The following is a 7,471-nucleotide window of genomic DNA, read 5'->3' as shown; positions in this document are numbered from 1 at the left end:
CTCGGTTTAACGAATACTACGACTTTCATTTAGATCATAAAGGCTAAAAAGTAGTTTATCGAAAACTCACTTTTTACGTCGTATGGTGTCGTGTCGGTTCTATCGCGAAACTTTAAGGAGTCATAACTTTTTCGTTATAACTCGGATTTCGATGGGCTTTCGCCTAAATGTTTCTAACGAGATTCTTTACAATTTTCAATAATATAATTTTACTTATTTTCAACTTTATATTTTCGTTAATTTCAATAGTTGATATTTGATTGGAATCTCATAAGACTTCCAATACTTTCTGAATGATTCTAAACATAGTTTTACTTCAATTCTAGTAAAAACTATCTGTTAGAACTCAACGCTCAAAATCACATAATATTTCATAATATTATTCATTTTTTAAAAGTTACAAAACACGATAACTGAACGTGTATGTTACAAAATGGGAACAAATTTCCATGGATTTTATCACCAAATTGTCGAGGACCGCGCGAGGTGTCGACGCAATTTGGGTGATTGTGGACCGGTTGACGAAGAGCACTCACTTCCTCGCTATTAGTGAGAGTTCTTCTGCAGAGAGACTGTCCGAGGTATATGTAAGAGAGGTGGTAGCTCAGCATGGAGTGCCGACATCGATAGTGTCAGATCGTAATGTGCGTTTTACTTCCAGGTTCTGGAATAAGTTTCATGAGGAGTTGGGTACGCGATTGCACTTCAGTACAACCTACCACCCACAGACAGACAGGCAGAGTGAGCGGACGATTCAGACGCTCGAGGACATGCTTCGAGCATGTGTTATGGACTTTGGTGGAAGTTGGGACACATATTTGCCCTTGGCTGAGTTTTCTTATAACAACAGCCACCATTCCAGTATTGGTATGCCTCCTTTTGAGCTCCTTTATGGGAGAAGGTGTCAGACTCCTATCTGTTGGGGAGAGGTGGGGCAGTGAGTGATGGGTAGCACTGAGATAGTGCTCAAGACGACTGAGCAGATTCAGCAGGTCAGACAGAGTTACTGACGACCCAGAGTCGCCAAAAGACTTATTCGGACATGCGAGGATCCGAGCTTGAGTTTCAGATTGGAGATTTTGTCCTTCTGAAGGTATCCCCGTGGAAAGGGGTGATCCGATTCAGGAAGAGGGGCAATTTGGGACCCCGATACATTGGTCATTTCAGGGTGACCGCCAGAGTGGGTAAGGTAGCGTACCGTTTGGAGCTACCTGCGGAGTTGAGCCAGATTCATAACACCTTCCACGTGTCTCAGCTGAGGAAGTGTGTAGCCGATGAGACAACAATGGTGCCATTAGAAGACATTCAGGTGGATGCGAGCCTGAACTATATAGAGAGATTGATTACGATCATGGATCGAAAGGTGAAGGTTCTGAGGAACAAAGAGGTACCCCTGGTTCAGGTCCAGTGGCAACATTGGAGAGGGTCCGAGTTGACTTGGAAGCCGGAGTCTGAGATGCGAGAGCAATATCCAAAGTTATTTTCAGATCATGACTTCGAGGGCGAAGTCTGATTCTAGTGGGGGAGAATTGTAACATCCGGACTTCCAGGTATATTGTTTATTATTTAATTATTTTGAGGACTATTGAGCTACTCGACGAGTCGGTGCTACAACTCTTCGAGTAGAGTCGCGATGTGCCACGCGGGATTAATGACCTACTCGACGAGTCCGAGAGCCGACTCGCCGAGTAGACGCTGTGATGAGAAACCCTAAATCCCCGGGTTTGGGGCCTATTTAAAGGCACTTATAGCCTCATTTGCGGCTATACTTCCCTAAGAGTAACCCTATTTGGCTTGTGTGCTTAGAGAGAGAGTTCTGGAGCTAACTTTGAGCATTTGGTGCATCTTTTGAAGAGAAGAGAGGAACTCCAAGCCAAGGCACGAGAAGGAACTTCTAGATCTGTGGCTATTTCACCTCAGAGCTTCTAGGAAAGGTATAAAGCTTGCACCTTTCTCATTTGTTGAAGTAGATCTCATGATTTTGGGAGTTTAAGGCTTTTTCTATCTATTATGAGGACCTAGAGTGTTTTGAGTTCATTTTGAAGTTTGAATTTCAGATCTGGACCATGTGAGGTCCCTAGAGTCCAAAAGCTCCTGCTTTATTTAGCCCTAATAATGCTATGGAGTGAAAAACCCTTTTTAAGGTGTGTTTTGGCATTTCAAGCTCTAAGTGCCATGCATGGACGTAAAGTCTGTGACTTTACGTGATAAATGAGCCTTGAGAGTGTAGATCTAGAGTTTGGGAAGGTTTTCTGCCTTAAAAACATCTGAATGAGAGAGGAGTGTGAATGGACTCGCCGAGTCTAGGAGCCGACTCGATGAGTCGGTTAGGGTTTGTCCCGATGAGCTGGCTATGCTGTTACTCGACGAGTTAGGGGTTAACTCGACGAGCTGGACCCTCACAAAGACCTCTGAGTAACGACTGGACTCGACGAGTCACATAAGTGCACTCGACGAGTCAGGTCAAACTAGGACTATTGACTCGAGTTTGACTTCTGTTGACTTTAGGGTTTGGTCAACATAAGTAGTGGAGACCATGGAGGGGTAAAATGGTCTTTTACCCATTCCAAGAGTTAGAGAGAGAGAGTGAGAGAAAAACCTTTGGTGTATTTTGAGTAAGAGTGGGGTATTGATTAGGGATACTTATCTAATGTGTTATGCGGAGATTAGTTCGAGATTCTTGAGCACTAGACTTTTACTTGCTAGCTTACGAGGTGAGTCTTCTCACTATACTTACCAAGAGTGGTATCTTTATGTGATTTAGTTGTCTTATATGCTTATCTGTGTATTGTGATATTCCGCATTATGTATTTGTGATTTATGCTGAATATTGTTATTATGAGTTACTGAGTTGGGACTGGAGGGTCCCACTGAGACACATCGACCAGAAGGTCTTATTGAGTTATAGCCTAGAGTGGTTAATGAAATGTATGTGGTATTTTGGGGAACTCAGTAAGTTTTGTGCTTACTGTGTTATGTGTTATGTGTTTCAAGCACTTCTCAGGATCACGGGAAGGCGCCGACTTGATTGTACACACACCCGAGTTGGAGATACGTTTTTTTGGAGGATCCTGGATTTGTGTTATAAACAGTTTTGGGACATGTGTTTTGATAATTTGATGTTTGTGGAATTTTTTTGATTTTGAAATGAGATAATTGGGCTTTTAAATGAAAAAAAAATTGTTTGAAAAATTACGGTGTTACACTAACTCTCTTAGGTTGTCACCAACACATGCATGGTTGAGTCTTAACCTCCAAGATACGATTTTTATGGCTCCATGAACTCCTAAGAGTCCAAAAGGACAGCTCAAATGGCGTAGAGTAGCCCATACTCCAAAAGACCAAGTTATGGGACCAAAAGATGCTAAAATCTTCCCTAGGTCTAGATCTAAGCTTAGAATGAACTAGTTTAAGACTTTATACCTTAAAAGGCTAGGAATGGTGTACAAACTCTGGATCTACAAACTCCTTCTCCTTTGCTTCTCCTCAAACTTCTTTCTTCTTCAAAACCACAAAAGAACACCCCCAACACTCTAAGTAAGCTCAAAATGCACTCAAGATGGTTATGGTTTCGAGGTTAGCACTAAAACGTAATAGATGTTGAAAAGGTGATGCATTTGAAGAACTTAAGGACCTTAAATATGGTGCAAACCCTAAAAATTAGGGTTTGTCTCTAGCTTGAGTACGCCCAGCGTACGTCGGGATCGCCCTGATGATACTCATGCAAGGAGTACGCCGTGCGTACCTAATGTACGCCCGACATACTCACGAACCCCTTCACCACCTTTTATTGAATTAAATAGAATATTAGATCGATTTTATACCTGACAAATCGGGCGCTACAGTTAATATTTTTTAAAAAAAACTTACTTGTTTTTTATATACGTGTCGGTATACATTCGAGTTTGTCTATGTTTCGACGTCAATTTTCTTTTTACGTTTTGTGCTTATTTTTATGTACGCTTCCTATATATGAGTCGGGTCATATATAATATAATTTTGATTATTACTGAACTTCAATTCGTCACCTTATAAAAAATATTACTTACTTATTTTTATGTACGTGTCGATATAAATTCGAGTTTTTTTACATCTCAACGTAAATTTTGTGTATGTTTTTTTATGTACATTTCCTACGTATGAGTCCAGTCACATATAATATGTTTTATCAATACAATAATACATCTCTTCAGTGATACCAACCTTGTATATTTATCTATCGACAATTGCAACTGTATTTTACGTGCTTATCTTTAATTATGTGTCGGTATACACTCGAGGTAGTCAACGTTTTGATGTATATTTAGAACTTTTGTTTGTTAGTTTTTTAAAAAAACTTATTTCTTTTTTTATATGTACGTGTCCATATAAATTCGAGTTTGTCTACTTTTGACGTAATTTTTTTACGTTGGCATGCATATTTTTATGTATGTTTCCTACGTATGAGTCGGTCTCATATAATATGTTTTTTTATTTGGAATTCTGTTCTTTAACTTAAAAAAAGTACATGTTTAGTTTTATGTATGTTTTGGTATAAATTCAAATTTATTTAAGTTTCAATATAAAATTTGTGTATATTTTCATACTTATTTTTATATACGTTTCCTATGTATAACTTTGGTCACATATAATACATTTTTATACGAAGATATAAATTGAAGTTAGTAAATAATATTGACATTGTATATTTTTCTACCAACAATTGCAACAATACCTAATTTTTGGTAATACTCAATACAATGGTCAAAATTCAACTTACAAAAATGAAGTAACACCGTCACAACGCGGGACGGGCAAGTTAGTAGTTAGGATTATTTCCTAAAAATATTTTTGCTCTTATTTAATAAAAAACGAAAACACAAACGATTCTTTACAGTTTACACAAAGGGAAAGGACAGATAGGAATTTTATACTACAATTGAAAAACTAAACAAGAAATACCAACTAACGTGCAAGTTATCTCTAACTATATCAGGAACCACAAACGTAAATAACTCCTTTAACGTAATTCAGCTAAATTATAAAGGAAACATGTTCTATTACTCTTCGAAAATATACCTCTAAATTATTACAAAATCTTTTTCTATTGGAAAATATAGCTTGGTAAAATTATAAATTGTTAAAAATGTATAAAGTATGTAAAAAAACATGTTAAATAATGAGTTAAAATATTTTTCTTTAATATTTTTGGAAAAAACATCATAAATTGTCCCTATGGTTTCCTCATATCATAGATGGTTAATGTGCTTTCAAAACTTGTGATGTTTGGTCCTTTTTGCTAACTCTGTTAGCTTTCTACCGTTAAATTAAGGGTATTTCCGTCATTTAACTATCCAGGGACCTTTTATGGGGTTTTCTTTTATTTTATTATAATTTTTTTAAAATAAATTTAATATCCAAGCTCTCTCTCTCTCTCTCTCTCTCTCTCTCTCTCTCTCTCTCTCTCTCTCTCTCTCTCTCTCTCTCTCTCTCTCTCTCTGTGTGTGTGTGTGTGTATAAATCCAACAACTTCCATATATGTTCTTTAATGAAAGAAATTCCCAATAAAGTTTCCTTTGTTATCTAACCAAATTTTCCAGAAAAAATTTCACCAAAACAAAAATTCGTTCTGCACTTGTTTCTCCCTAGCCCTATATCGGTACTCCCTCTTCCGTTTTCCCCATGTAATCAATTACATGTGGTGGTGTTGGTTGTGATATGGCAGCGTGAAGACGACCGAAAAAGGTTATAACCCATATCTCCATTTGATAAACCATAGAATGATAAACACAAGGATACATATACTCAGATTTGGAATCAAATACAGAGCAAGAAAATCAAACCTAGATATGGAATCTCTTTCTCATTTGTTTTGAAAACGTATTCCTTGTAATCAAATACAGATAAGCATCAACGGAACATGAAGAAGACTGAAAATTGCTTGTATGACCTACTCTCTACCTTAAATCTTTCTATTGCGCCTTTCTCTTGTCACACGTACTTGAGGGCTAGAAATTAAAGGCCAGCATCGCCATGGCTGCAACAACGGTTGCCCCGTCAAGATACGGGATGAAATTTCACCATTTCCCCAATCTGATGCTCAAATTAACTACAAAAAACGAAATCATTATAGCCTCCTTATAACCAAATCCAATCTACTGGCGAATATATTATAAAAATGAACATGAAAGTAGAATGATGAACGAAAGCGAACAGAAAAGAGTCTGAAGAAAAAACACAAGAAGCGATTGGAAATTTCACACTCACACACCTATTAGTGAGTGGAAATAGTTTTCTTTTGTGTTCGATCATACAAGTTGTTGATTGTTATGGTTCTTGAAAAAAGGGAAAATGAAATCATTGACTCGTATGATCCGATCGTCGATCAACGACGTGGATCTGGTCATACGACGGTGATCGAGGGGCAACCACCATTGACACCTCGATCTCACTTGTCGGAGCCTGGTAGTAGACCTTGATGGAGAAGACGAAGAAGGTGGGTTTTGTTTTTGGACGATTAGGTGGTATACGAAGCTTCAAAGGTTAGGGATCGCAATTGGGTAGAGAGATTGTTGCATCTAGGAAGAAAGGAAGTGGAGACGGGTTGGGGGTGCAGATGGAAGAGAGAGAGAGAGAGAGAGAGAGAGAGAGAGAGAGAGAGAGAGAGAGAGAGAGAGAGAGACCTTGGATATTAAATTTATTTAAAAAAATAATAATAAAATAAAAGAAAACCTCATAAAAGGTCCTTAGAAAGTTAAATGACGAAAATACCCTTCATTTAACGGTAGAAAGCTAACAGAGTTAGCAAAAAGGATCAAATATCAAAAAAATTGAAAACATTGGGACCATCTATGATGTTTTTAAACCACGATGATTAAAATTCAGATATGAGGAAACAACAGGGACAATTTATGATGTTTTTTCGAATTTTTTTTTTTGCCCAAATCAAATCTGGTAACCGACTTTATGTCAATAATCGCTTAGACATAAAAGAAAAATAAATATCTATAGCTTTTATGCAAGAAAAATAATTCCATAAAGGTAAAATGATGATAATATAATAGCTTTTATATAGTTTGATCATTTACAAAGAATAACTTTATCTCCAGAAAAGTTCAAGTCTATAGAATATTCATATATGTAAAAAATTTAGTTAATTTAGTTTTATAAAATAATCTAAGATGCTCAAGTAAATCTAAAAATTACACATCATTACTTCATTACATAATTGGTTATGTCCCTCAATACCAAGTTTCTGTAACTTTCAACTAAAGCTAAAAAAAGGAAATTTTCAAGAATACCCGCCCATCAAATGGTGTGTAAAACTTATTTAAAATCGAATCAAATTAATATCAGTTATATTTGATATGATTCTCATTTAAATTACAAATTAATAACTTTCGACTTAAAAGGCCTCCAAGTTTATTGGTTTAAGACTAAACCGGTTATTACATTGTTTCCATTTCGTTTTTATTATTTCTTACTGATAAAA

Source organism: Lactuca virosa, chromosome 7, assembly GCF_052849685.1.
Source record: "Lactuca virosa cultivar CGN04683 chromosome 7, Lactuca_virosa_CGN04683_v6, whole genome shotgun sequence".
NCBI lineage: Eukaryota > Viridiplantae > Streptophyta > Magnoliopsida > Asterales > Asteraceae > Lactuca > Lactuca virosa.
This window is presented reverse-complemented; position numbering follows the sequence as displayed.